The following is a 14,839-nucleotide window of genomic DNA, read 5'->3' on the forward strand; positions in this document are numbered from 1 at the left end:
CCCTCACAATTGCGTAATTTCTTTTGATATAATTAGTATTCAGTATTGTTCATTGTTTTGAAAACTTAACCTTTCGCCACTGTGTTGTGGCAACTAAATTGGTATTTTATCGGATTGATGACGTTTCTTGATTACTAAGGTCCTTGTGTCGACACTGTAGTCTCTGGGCGATTTTCGCTTAAAACGTTTGATTGATCCGCCTTTTTTTAAAAGGTGGATCAATCTTTTTTAAATTTCTATTTAAATATTTTCTAATAATAAAAAATAATAATATGATAGCAAAAAGATATGATAAAGATAAAAATAACAAAAAGATAACAATCTTTTTTAAATAGCTATTTGAAGTCTAAGTTTAACATGGGCTCCTTCCGATTGAAAAAATAAATTCGAGACTTCACAATCAAGGCCGTATCCAGGGAGGGGGGGATAGGTGTTACCGGGTTTGAACCCCCCCCCCCACCCTCCCTGATCAAATGTTTGTTGAACTAGTAAAAAATTAACAAATGCTCATATAGACAAATTTTTAGGATGTGTCTTTTTTCTAGAATAAATCTCCAGCAATAAATAGAAATTATAAGTATGAATATAAATTACAATTAATAACCAGATCAAATTGAAAACGAGCAGAAACTAAGTGGAGTAGGGCTGACGCCCCCTGCGCCTTCTAAAGATCAGAACACAATTTGAACTTTATTGAAAAGAATCTTTATTTCAAGCTATGTGTTTTTAATTTTCATATTATGAAAAAAACATCATCATCATAACCAGGATTGTTGAAAAAACAAATGAATATGGATTCACAATCTAGAATATATATACTGACATTCACGCTTGAAAGTCTTAATAATTTTAAATTTATTAATGTTTAAAAAAAAAAACTTTTAAATTGTATTTCGTTTCTAGTCAAGTACTACAATACTCTTAAGCTGTTCATGAGGTATAGCTGTTACAGCCTTTTGATAACTTGCATCCACATTGCGTGTTTCGATTTAGTTCACTATCCTCTTCAACATTCCTTGAAAGTTTTGTTATAATACCCTTAGCTTGAATAGTACTAGAATTAGTCGTCGTAGCACTAGCTGTGGCAGTAGCTGTAGTAGTAGTAGCAGTTGTAATTGTAGTAGCAGCAGTAGTAGTGTTAGTAGTTGTAGGAGTATGCACATTTTGTATTTTGTTTAGTTCAACATTCCCCTTAATATGTCCTAAAAGTTTCAATTTAATACCTTAGACCATTCCTGGGATACTGCCTATAGCCCATTTTACAGCCTTCTTGTATAGAGTGTATTTTTATTTATTTCAACATCCCCCTAAATTTTTCCTGAGAGTCGCCATTTATATATCCCCCTGTGCCCCCCGGCGTCCCCGTTGTAGTTGTGTCCCGGTGTCCCAGTCTGTGATTTCTATTTGAGTGTCCCGGGCGTCATTTATATTCGTCAGGATATTGTAGGGCATCGTAGCATCGATGAGTTTAAGCAGTTCTTGTCAACTGATTGTTTCGCCTATAAAGAATATTATCTCAAGGTAAGAACTGATCACCGACCACAACGATTGCCACTTTGTTGATAGTTGCGTATCAGGAGGCATCAATTCGATTGCTGTTTTTAAGCAGAAGCACTAAATTATTATTTTTGTGGAAAAGATGATATATATAAATATATATATATATTTTCTTTTTAGTTTTTCTGTAGTTTTTACCTTTTTTAGTTTTTTTCTTCTTTTGTATTAATGCTAAAGCCAAGGTTCAAACCTGGAGCCTCTCGGACCTAGAACCTGAAACATAACGCTTTATCAACTCAGCTACTTCGGCGTGAATACATTCGTTTTGAGCAGCTTCCTCGGGTGTTGCCATTGTTGTCCTGGTCGTCATTTATATTGCCTGTGTCCCGGTCGTCATTTGTGTCCCGGTATCCCAGTCTGTAATTTCTCCTTGAGTGTCCCGGTCGTTATTTATATTCCCTCTGTCCCGGTCGTCATTTGTGTCCCGGTCTGTAATTTCTCTTTCAGTGTTTTTTCTTTTTAGTATTTTTTAGTTTTTTACATTTTTTCTTTTTTCAGTTTTCTTTTTCTTCTTTATTTTTCAGCTTCACTATGAAATACATATCGCCGAACCTTTGTTTTTTTTAACTAAAATCTGGTAGGCATTGATGACCTTATCCAAGTCAAGATCCCAAACCCAATCATCATCGCTATCATTTTCAGTTTTAATATGTTTTGACTCTCGCTGTCCAGGTGGATCTTCATCTAACTGTGCGGTTTTGCGTTCTTTAGCCTCAAGCCTGTTTCCTTGCTGTTCTTTTGATTCCTCGGCACGCTTTCTTTTCTGACTTTCTCTATCAGCAGCAAGTTTTTTGGCATAGACTCTTTGAGCATCTTCATCGGCTTTTGCCATTGTAAGTTCATCAGTCATTTTAAACTTAAACATTAATAGATTTCTACGTGAACATATATGTCTTAAATATCTTTAATGACGTCACCGTCATAGCAAAAATGACGACCACTAACTTCATGACGCCAGTCGACACAGAAACATGACGTCACCTGATCCACAGACAGACAACTTATTTATATATATATAGATAGATATAATTCTAAAATTGTCAGGTAATTTTCTATTTTGAAATAAAAACTAAAAACTATTGCTCAGACAACATAAATATTTTTGATATTTACATAATAGCTTTAGTGGTTCTGGACTGAAAACTAAATATGCTAATCAAATTGGGAATTGCAATCTTTTAGGTTGAAAAGGCAGATCCATTGGAATCATGAGAATGCGTGGAATAAGAAAAGCCTCTCCCTCAAAAGGCCCTGTCAAGATTGTTGCCTCTATTACGTTATAACAGACATAACACGTCATTTGTGTCCCGGTGTCCCGGTCTGTAGTTTCGTTAGTCGACAAACATGACGTCAGACGACAAACAACTTCATGACGACATACAGCTCAATCCTTATAATGACGTCAGTCGACACACAAACATGACGTCAGTCGACAGACAGACAAACAACTTATTTATATATATATATATATATATATATATATATATATATATATATATATATATATATATATATATATATATATACATATATATATATATATATATATATATATATATATATATATATATATATTATATTCTAGTGTTGTGCTGAAGACGGCCCTTGGACATAGAGCCGAAATATTCACTGGATTGAATTCCACTATCTTGAGAAAATTTCTCTATTGTTTCTAAGTTGTGTTTCTTTGATATGGAAAGGTAGTGTGGTCTTCGTCGCTATTCACTTCTGAAAGTCTCACCTATATATATATAGTAATATATATATATAGTATCCTATATCTATATATATAAAAATAAGTTGTCTGTGTGTGGATCTGTGGATGGATCAGGTGACGTCATGTTTCGGCTGACGTCATGAAATTAGTTGCCATCATTTTTGCTTTGAAGGTGACGTCATTCAAGTTATATAAGACATATGTTCGCCGTCATGTTTCGGCTGACGTCATGAAATTAGTTGCCATCATTTTTGCTTTGAAGGCGTGACGTCATTCAAGTTATATAAGACGTATGTTCGCGTAGAATTCTATTAATGCTTAAGTTTATAATGACTGATGAAGATGCTCAAAGAGTCTATGCCTAAAACTTGCTGCTGATAGAGAAAGTCAGAAAAGAAAGCGTGCCGAGGAACTACCAGAGCAACGCGAAAGCAGACTTGCTGCTAAAAGAGAAAGTGAAAAAAGAAGGCGTGCCGAGGAACTACTAGAGCAACGCAGAAGCAGACTTGCTGCTAAAAGAGAAAGTGAAAAAAGAAGGCGTGCCGAGGAATCAAAAGACCAGCAGGGAAACAGGCTTGAGGCTGATAGAGAAAGAAAGAACAGAAAGCATGCCGAGGAACTACCAGAGCAACGCAGAAGCAGACTTGCTGCTAAAAGAGAAAGTGAAAAAAGAAGGCGTGCCGAGGAACTACTAGAGCAACGCAGAAGCAGACTTGCTGCTAAAAGAGAAAGTGAAAAAAGAAGGCGTGCCGAGGAATCAAAAGACCAGCAGGGAAACAGGCTTGCTGCTGATAGAGAAAGTAAGAAAAGAAAGCGTGCCCCCCGGCGTCCCCGTTGTAGTTGTGTCCCTGTGTCCCGGTCGTCATATGTATTCCCTGTGTCCCGGTCGTCATTTGTGTCCCGGTCAAACATGCCATCTTTCCCAATAACAAATATTGTATGCAAACAATGGACAAATTGCGAAACTTACAGCCATTTCTCTAAGGGTTCTGGGGGGTTGACATCCCCAGAGGCATAGTAACTGTTCTTTTCAACTATGCTGAACAAAACCGCTATCACAAAATTTTGATGGATATGTTTAGAGAACTAATGGGCTTTGGAGGAGGCTTCTTGCCCTCCAATCACTCTTGACACTTAAAAGCGGGACTAGAGCTTTCACTTTCCAGTCGAATGAGCTCCTTTAAAAGTTCCTAAGATAGTGCTTCGCTGCCTATGACATTGCTTATCGAACCAGCACGCACATAGTTTTTTTGGTTTAATTTGAAACTCTCCCTAAACGCTCCCTGAAATTTTCACGTTAATACCCTTAGCCTCATTAGTTCCCGCAATTTAAGTAGTAGTAATGCAACCTAAGATAATATAACGTATGCATCTTTTGAAAAGTTTCTTCTCTGGGGTATGGTCCAATATTTTACTGACTTCGCTACCTTATTCCCTGGGGTTCGTCTTTTTGAATAAAAAATGTGAATCCTGAAACCCCTTAAAAATGGTGTCATATTCAAAAACACAATGTACACCATGGAAAGCGGCTGGGCCGAAAATCCATTAAGGGAAACTTAAAGCCCTTTGGCTTGAAATACCAGGAAAGGAGCTGCAACCATAAAATTCTGTATAAGAAGCATCTTTTTTCCCATTTCTCCTTTTCTGCAGCCACTAGGCTATCCATCTATATAAAAATATAGCGTCCGTCTGTCTGTTACACTATCTTTATCGTTACACTGTCTGTCTGTCACTAAGTATGACGTCAATATGTAAAAAAACTAACTAAAAAAAAAAGAAAAAAACTAAAAAAAAAACTAAAATATGACGTCAAAAAAATAAAAAAAGGGAACACCAGAGCAACGCAAAACCAGGCTTGCGGCTCAAAGAAAAAGGGCCAGATTAGTAATGTCCAATTTACGTCATCAATTCGATCCAAAAATGACATAGCGTTGCCGGGACCCAGAATACAAGGGACAATGAGAATCCATATATAGAAGCCTGCCGTGTGCCATGCTGGGGCCCGCGGGGCCTGGTGGTAAAGCCGCCGGGACCCAGCACTATCTGTGGTTAGAACACAAGGGACAATGAGAATCCATATATAGAAGCCTGCCACGTGCCATGCTGGGGCCCGCGGGGCCCGGTGGTAAAGCCGCCGGGACCCAGCATTATCTGTGGTTAGAACACAAGGGACAATAAGAATCTATATATAGAATTCTTCCGCGTGCCATGCTATATTTCCAAGGTTTTTCTATATCTTTTGCTTAGGTTGCCTGTTTTTGTCATTGCCTGGCAATTATGATTCCAACTTGTTTGGATCCGACGCCATTTTTGACAACGTTCAGGCTATTTTTATGAATTTCCATAATTATTATCAAAAATAACATTTTACTGTTTAAACTAATCGAAATGATAGTTAACATCCCTGGATCAGCTACAAATTGCATTTAGTTATTATGGTTGACAATATTTTATTGAGACTTTTTTTGTAAAAAAAGAAATAGTTAACACAACTGATTATATAGTCAATGGTCTGAAAACGTGATTGGTTGGAACGTTTTTCTCAATATCTTAATAAAAGTTAGTCTCTATTTACAATACGCACATTAGCCAGAAAAGCTCTTTTGAAAGAAAAAGTTTTTTAATGCCGTCCAAAAGTTGACACTGGACAAGTCGACTTGGAAGTATGCTTTGGATAAGTTATATTATTTTTTCATTATTTTAGCATTTTTACCACCAGACATGTATTTAACTTTTTGGGTTTGCCACTGGACTGGAGTTTGTTATTTTGCTTGGAATAATAAATGAACCTGGACATTCAACGAAAGCAAGTCATCCATGCAGAAAATCGGTTAGGCATTCATTGAACAGACAAATGTCCATGAAAATCTGTATGAATCTCATTTCTTCAATAACTACGGGATGAATGCCACTCCTCCTGGAGGGACAGTGGTAACCTTATAATGACCTTTCCAAAAAATATTACATATTTAAAATAAAAATAAAAATGCTTTCACTCCAATCAAACGTCAGACCTGCAAAATTAAAGTCACATAATAATTGAAAATAATTGAAACTATCAAAGAATAAACGAAACCCAAAATGAACAGGAATTTAAGTAAATATGAAACGTAACGACAACAGATAAATCTTAGTGTAGAAATATTAAACCACTTTCCCCTCCCCTAACACTGAAAGTTCTAAAGCTCCCCTAACAGTGACAAGGCTCAAGTGACCAGAGCCTAAGTAAGTTAACTTTTATTTAAGAAGGACTCCAACGAGTAAATTAAAGTATTTTGAGGGAATCCAAAATTTTTGCGTGTGCCGTTGAATACTGAATTTTGTATTATTTTCCTCTTGGTAATCGTAGAAAAAATTCGGCGCTAGAAATTTTCAGCACGGCTTCGGGGGACTAGTTGGTAATCAGTAACTACTCAAAGACAAAAAAATATGTCAGTAAAGTAATCAAACTAAATAGATAGCTTGATAATTCAATGCTGTACTTTAGAATTTTGTTTGAGTTCATTAAACCAAATCTTATCTTTAAAGGAAAGAATCCGCATTTCGAATATTCTATCATCACAGTGTGAACAAAAGACTGTTATTATCTATGACCAATTCTGAAAGTAGTTCCCGAAGCTGCGCCGAAGATCGGTGGGTGCGTTGCCGCCAATGCTAAGGCCTTGGCGCGCTGGTGTGCCACCGAAAACCCAAAGGCGAAATTCACACGACTGATAGGGGTAGCTGATCCGCGGACATCACCTGAGATTACAGCCTTTTCTTCGGCCTCAGGTTGCTACGCTTATATTTTTAGGGGAGGATAAAGAAAAATATTATCCCTGGTGAATCTCCCGTATTATATAGCGGCGTAACCCACAGGGCCACGGCAAATAATAAAACTAAAAAATAGTAACTAAATAGGATTTTATCAAAATAAACAGATTTCCATAATAGCCGCCTAATAGTATAATGTAAATATATTCTTAACTTCACTGCTAAAATACTTAATTATAATTGGGGAGAAAAATTCTATTTTACAACCTCCATCCTCTCATCAAATCCTCTCTCCATATTAATAGGAAGAACCCTTCACGAGAATTTTGCCCTGGAAACTACAAATTTGACACTTTCTAGGACCCCTTCCCTAAAGAAAGGAAATCCACTGACTATCCCAACTTTCCTAAAACCTACGTTCAATAATGAAACATTGGATAACCGTCCTTCCATTTTGTGTAGACTGTATAATTTAATGTTTAGAATCGAATATGGCATTGACACCATTGGCACATTGGCACCATGTGCCAATGTGACCGTTAAAACTAGGACGATATTCATATAGCTTTTCAGAAGTCCCCAGCCAATTAGCTATCTCCTAATTTTCTGCCAAAGTCGGGTTAAAATTAGCATTCTAGACTTAGAATCCTTTGTGCGCGATGACAGGGGTTTGAATCCTGGTGTCGCTGGTTATTTAGTTTGGAACGAGGGTCAGTGGCGTGATTCTGTATCTTTTGCCAGAGTTGAACCAGCTCTAAATACCTGGGTACCTGGAGAAATCTGAGGAAGGTAAAGTAGAAGGATGTGCGAAACCAAAGGATGACTGGCCCGCAACTCCCCGGTGCACTTCCTTGCTGAGGGGTCATGAAACGGAGATCAGCACCGCCAGTAGGAACTGAAAAGTCCGATGCCGTACCCTTTACATTCACCTTTAGTTCTCATTGGGATACCGTAGAAAGAAAAACAATGGTAGAGTGAAGAAGAAAATTGTTTCTTCTGAGTATTGTAATGAAGGGAAGAGACATCAAGGAATTGCAAAATAGGTATAGGGTAGTCAGAGGAGTGGAATGTAGGTTGCATGACCAGGAAATCCAGACATGGATAAGATATATTCATCAGATTCCCTCGAGGTTTCTCGCACCAGATAGGGTGCAAATAAATTTAAAGTTTTAGTGCAAATAAATTTAAATTCAAGTAAATTTTAAATCCTCTATTTTGTAGGATTCGTTCAATTTTCAGGCAGTTTAAGGTCTCACTGTCAATGAATTGGATTAAAAGAATGTTTGGAGAAGCTAAGATTGATGTCTCGTCCTTATTTTGTCCGAGGTTTGATCAAGCTAAAAAAGCTGAAAAGGAATTGTGGGCCCCAAGAACTCTTGCTCTAAAGGAATTCCGAAAAGAACTATATCAATTTAGCCTAATTTTTGAAACTTTTAAAAAACAAGCAAAAAACTCTAAAAATAGAACAAACGCCGACCGGTTTTTGGCGGCACGCCGCCGCCGAGCCCAATTTTGTCTGCCATTTTTGGCTTTGGGGCTAATTGAAAGACCCTCTACCCTGTAGCAGAGACCGTCATTATCACGCCTAACGGTCGCGTCTGACATCTTTACGCTTTCCAAATAATTGCCGAAGAGCTTTACTAAGCGTCCACAGAGATACTGTCCGCAGGACAATGTATGTTCAATCACACTTACGTCCTCCTGATCTAACCTATCTCAAGACAGTGACGAAATGTGGATGAACCTGCCTTCAAAATGAAGTTTTAGCGAATCTTGACAAGTTAATCGCGCTTTTAATAGTCTTAAACAGTTCCATGATGATGCTAAAAACTGGAATTTCGTATCCATTCACGAATGACGTCAGCGTAAAACGTTTAAATTTGTTTTTCGGACGAAGGGGGCGAAGAATTTTACCCCTCCATTATTTGGAAGGGGGGGCTCCTTAGGTTTTGAGTTTTTTTTGTGTGAGTAGTTTAGGTTGTGTGTTCTTAGAGTAAAATAATTCTTATACCTAACCTGACTGTTTATGACGTATTTTTTACTTAAAATGAATGGCATCATTGTTAAATGCCAACACATTTAGTAACCAAAATACAATAAAAATGAATTAATGCAAATACTTGCAATTTTGTAGGATGTAAAAGTATTTATAGGTAATTTGCAAATATTTCCAGCAAAAAAACTGCCTGGATTCTTTAAAATTTAAATGAAAACCTTGAATTTCGAATATTTTATTATCTGTTTTGATATCATAATTATCGCCATTGCTGATCGCCAAGCATAACATATCTATTTTATAATGACTTCATACGAAAACATCTACAAGTACTTATCAAACTGGGAAGATTCAAAGAAAGGTAATTCCACTTCTCCATCAATTGACGTTTTTGAGCTCGAATCTTCTGGGATAAAATCTGTCATAGAAAACGTGGGCAATTCTACTCCTGATCGAGCAAGCCAGCATTCAATGCCTAATGATGTAACGTTTTCTTCCGATGATGAAAATAAAGCTCTGCTGGAAAAGAGCAGAAAAATTGATAAATCTACGTCTGATCAACAACAGCCAATGGTCCTGCTCGGATCACAACAACCAGTTTCAGATAATCCAAATAAACTGGAAAAGAATTTCCTTAACGTTTGTACTTTACGTGAAAGTGAAGCTATAAAAAGGCATCAAATTAGGAAGTTCAAAGGAATTTTAGGGAAAACAGGGAGACAAACTAAATTCAAGACGAAGATTCAAACTCGTATTCCATTATTCTATCCTAATTTAAGTTGGGTAAATGGAGCTCGACAGGGTCTTTCGCGAGAAATAAGGAATAAATCTGATGCAAAGCTCCTGATACAACGTGATGGCATGGCCCCAAATCATGATTCTTCTCTTTTTGACCGAAGCAAACAAGCAGCGTTGTCAAGATCAGAAGAAGTGAAATGGGGAATGAAGCGTTGTGCAATCTCCGATGAAAATTTGCGGAACTTTAAGATTCCAAAACTTAACACTGTTAAAACAGGTGGCTTAGTTTCCGGGCGATTAACTGTTCATGATTCAGAAAGTGACTTAACACAATCTGGGACAGACTTTGACAGCAATAAAATATCTGTATATGATCTGGAAAATCAGTTTTTAGTGTCTAGACCCCCAGTGCCATGTATAGTCGTAGATAAAAAGACCAGAAAATTTGATAATTATCAAGAAAGTAGCTTAAATTTGAAAAAATTAACTATTGACTACTGTGAAAATAATCCTACTAATTCTCAGGAAAATGTCATCTGGGGAAAAACAGACATGTTTATTAATAATCCAGAGAGCCAATTTTCGGTGCCAAAACCTATTTTGCAGTCGAATTTTACTGAAGATACTCTCCCCGAGTGTAATATTTTAAAGACAAGTATGTTGAATTCTAGTCTATTTGAGAGTAATTACATATATTATGACTTTGAAACTGACAATGTTGGAACCTGGATAAAATCGGTCAGTGAAAATGCCAATGAGTTTAATTCTTGTTTAGGAAACCAATTTTTGCTGTTGGATAAAATTACGGCTCCTTCAGGAAATCAAAATAAAACCTTGAAGAAGTGGGAGACATTTGGTTTCCCTACTTTCAATAAAGGGGTTTCAAGGAATCTCACTGTCACTAATATCAAGAATAAAAACAAAATTAGAACAGTAAACTCGAACGTGAAAAGCAAAAGAACTCGGGTGTCGAAAATGAGACACGTTGCAGAAATTCAAACAGGGTATCCCATTCCATACAGTCGTAACTTGCGTGAAGTTGTAATAGATGGTGCAAACGTTGCTTACCGATACTCAAGGCGAGGCAATAGGGAATATGTTTTGCCTTGTGCCTCCAAAGGAATCAAGGAATTGATTATTCCTAAGATCACCATAAAAAAAAAGGAGGGCCTCCCCCAAGCACTGATGAAAATCATATTCCTGGGAAAGTTGGCAGAATATAAGGAATACATTCAAGTTTATACAGATGGCTCAAAGACAGAAACAAAATGCAGTTGTGCAGTAGTTATACCCTCCCAGAACCTGTTTCTTTCATACCGTTTACCCCCTAACATGACAATTTTCTCTGCAGAGCTTATGGCAATTAAGTTTTCACTTCAAGCCATATCAAGCCAAACAGAGAGCAAACATCAGAAGTATATTGTCTGCACTGATTCACTTTCAGCTCTGGATTACCTCTCACACCAGCAACACCAAGCAAGAAATGTTGCCATTGAGATTGAAAATTTGATTACTCAACTTGCAAAAAAGGGTACATCTGTTCTATTCATATGGGTTCCAGCACACTGTGGTATAACAGGAAACGAATTAGCAGATCAGACTGCAAAACAAGCCTCCCAACTAGGCCTGATCACTCAAACCCCTATTACTGGTCCTGAAATTCTTTCTTCAATCAGCTCAAAAATTTTGGAAGAAGAAGAGGCCTGGCTCAATTCTTCCCATACTCAGCTCCTCGATCTCTATAATTATAAGCAGCCTTCAAAAGAAATGTACCTCACTTCTCGCATCCTTTCTACCTGCCTATTTCGTCTTAGATGTGGCCTTGCAAAGACAAAATCAACACTATTCCAGTGGAAAATGGCTCCATCCCCCAACTGTGACACATGTGGAGTGTATGAAGATATACATCACGTCATCTTTAACTGTAGAAAATATGAAAAAGAGAGAAAAGTACTAAGAAATTGTTGTGAGAAGGCATTTAGTTCATTCACAATGCGTTCTGTTCTGGGACATCACACGTCTCCTCCTTGGGCTAGAAAACTAAGCACAAACCTATTAGGTAGATTTGTAAAGACTACTGGTTTGGTTCATTCCCTATAATTTTTTTTATCACCTATTTAATAGGATTTTTAGAATTGCCCTATTTATCATTTTAGATATATTTTATTGGCATTTGGTTGTATGATATTGGTTATAATGTGTAAAAATTGTACTACTTTTTATTATTGTGTTATGCATGTATTTTAATTGCTGTTTGACAATGCATAGTTCTGCTATCTTAAAATTTTAACAAAAATTCATTGATTAATTAATTGTGAAAAATAAAAATCTTGCATTTCCTACTTTGATACTGACATATAAAAAAGGTCTAGCTTAAGCATCCTTTCTGAGTGTATTTTTTCTTCAACAGAAAATATTTCGTTTGGGGGAAATTTTGTGATAAATGATCTACAGGTTTGTGCTTAATTTTGAGTCTGAATTTGAGGCTTTGGCTCTTCAGGTTATTATCATTTGAGTTGGAATGCATTATTGCTACTTAAAATATATTACTACTATTGCTAACTTTTAGTATTTATGTTTCATCTTCAAATCTTGCTTTTCTGTGTAAATTTTCACTCTTATTAAGTCCATTAATTATGAAGTGCGTATATTTATGAAAAAGTAATTGAGGTTAGCAGCAAAAACAGACAAAAAGAAAGCGCCCCCATTTGATGGCTTCTGTATGATGCAGCCTCAATGTATTTTTCCCTCGGTAACTTTGTACACAAGGGTTGGTCGTCGAAGCTTAGAAGAGGGCGCATCCGATTCGAAATTGAAAGTTCCAGTTTCCTCGACAGTGATGTGACCAAAGTAAAATATAACCAAAATATTGGTATGTGTGAACTTTTAAAAGGGTCAGAATGCCAGGAAATGAAAATCATAAGATATTTAATCGATTTTTTATGATGTAAAATCAGGAGCTTTAGAGTTGCCCTATCTTGAAAAATAAGTCTAAAGTTCTTGTAGCGGGAGCAACGATTTGACACCCTGTGCGAGATCAATGGCTCTGGAGGATTTTTGCTTTTTTTGCCCATGAAATTTGACAGTATGACTTGGATGCCGCAATGATTTCCTTGTTCATTCGTAATTCGTCAGCCGATTAATGATATTAATAAACAGTGTAACCTAGCTATTAGCTGCATTTTTCATAACCAAACAGTTGGGATGACACCATACTGCTGTGATAGCCCATCGAAATTAAGAGAAGAGGAATGGAGGCACCTAACAGAGTATAAAAAAGAATATTTGAAGAAAGTATAGAGTATAAAAAGTAAGAAGAAAAAGAGTATAAAAAAGAGCACTAGAACGAATGAGGTTGGAATGATAAAACTGTTCCTCAATGTTCCACATATTTCAAAGTGTTTCCAGATAACGGCATATTAAACAGAAATATATAAGATACTATATAATTTTTTTATTTAGTAGCAATTGTTGACAAGAAAAACTTAACATACACAAATACCCTCCAAATGCCACAGCATGATATAGAGGAGGGATAACCAAACAAATCAAAAAAATAAAAGCAGCAACAACAGCAAAAAAAAACTTAACATAAACTTTTGGAGGAGTTTTAAAACAAAACACAACTACAACATCAAATACCCTACTACCACTCGCTTAACACTCCACACTCAACTCCTTCCTTAACACACCTCAACAAAACTAAAACACTACCTTCAATGATTTAATACCAATTCATTTGTCAACTATGCATCCTATAACATTAATCATTAAAATCATATTTAGAAAACAAGTCATTCTCAGACAGCCTTTTAAATTGACTTAAATTACTATTTCCAAAAGTCTCATTTAACGAATTCCATAGCTTAACCTCTCTAACAATAAAAATAAACACTGACCTAGACGTAACCAGATTATTACCTTAAATTTTGTACATTCACCTTGTCCCATGGCAATGAAACAAGATCTACATTGCATGGGCAACGCGAGGTGTTGCGGCGAACTTTGTTCGGCTTCACCGGGTAGTGTTGCGAGAGCAACACTTTGGTTTTGTCCTCGCTTCGATTAAACACTGAAGCTATTAATCTGTAAGGATCTTAAAATAAATACTAGGTACAGCAACTCGCAAAAGTTGCAAACCCCTTATTGAAACTAGTAAAAGTTGCAAACCCATCATCTCTGAAGATGATTATGAGCTAACAGCTGACAGTTGCTTATAACTCCCCTATATATCTCAGAATTGGTATCGGTCTGTTAATCTGTAAGGATCTTAAAATAAATAGTAGGTACAGATTTCGTAAGAAAGGCGAATTCTAGCTTTCGAGAATACATGTCTCCGGAGAATACTAAACATCCATTGGTCACAAAAAATCTCTAATGAGAAGGTGAGACGGATGACCGGACAACCCATAGTGACAGATGACATTAGGACGCGTCGGTGGAAATACTTGGGGCATGTACTTCGTATGGACGATTCCCGGATCCCGAAAGCGACGTTCCAGAGGCAACCAGAAGGAAGAAGAAAAAGAGGCAGGCCGCGCAATACACTGCGGCGCACCTATCAGACGGACCTGCGAAACATAAATGCTTCCCTTCAACCGGCGTAGGAAGATGTCCTTGCTGCTGCGCACATGAGGGATGGCTGGCGGCTTCTCGTTGATGCCATGGGCGCCTCTGGAGGCACAGGAGGATCTAAGGTCTAAGGTAAGGTACAGATACTCGCAAAAGTCGCAAACCCCTTATTGCAACTAGCAAAAGCTGCAAACCCCTCATCGCTGAAGATGATTATGAGCTAACAGCTGACTGTTGCTTAAAAATTCCCTATATGTCTCAGAATTGGTATCGGCCTATTTTTGGTTTCAGTTTGTACCTTACTACTGAAGTTGTCAACCCCTTCAAACTTTTAAACTGGTATGTCTCATGAAGGAATTTTTCTACCAAAAAATGTCTGACATGCACTTTGATCCACTCATCAAGAACTGTCGACTGCGGTCGAAAACAAAATCTATATGTCCTAGTTCAAAAGTTGACTTTTTTGTCGTAGGCCAACTTTCTAACGTCATCACTTAGAAAGGAGC

The 14,839-nt window shown here is 37.1% G+C and overlaps 1 protein-coding gene across 1 annotated transcript in view; it reads left to right on the plus strand.

Moving 5' to 3' along the window:
• Positions 1-14,839, plus strand: part of LOC136032793 (uncharacterized) — a 67,022-nt gene that overhangs the window by 21,604 nt on the left and 30,579 nt on the right. The gene's annotated exons all lie outside the window — the stretch shown is intronic.

This window comes from Artemia franciscana, chromosome 11 (assembly GCF_032884065.1).
Source record: "Artemia franciscana chromosome 11, ASM3288406v1, whole genome shotgun sequence".
NCBI lineage: Eukaryota > Metazoa > Arthropoda > Branchiopoda > Anostraca > Artemiidae > Artemia > Artemia franciscana.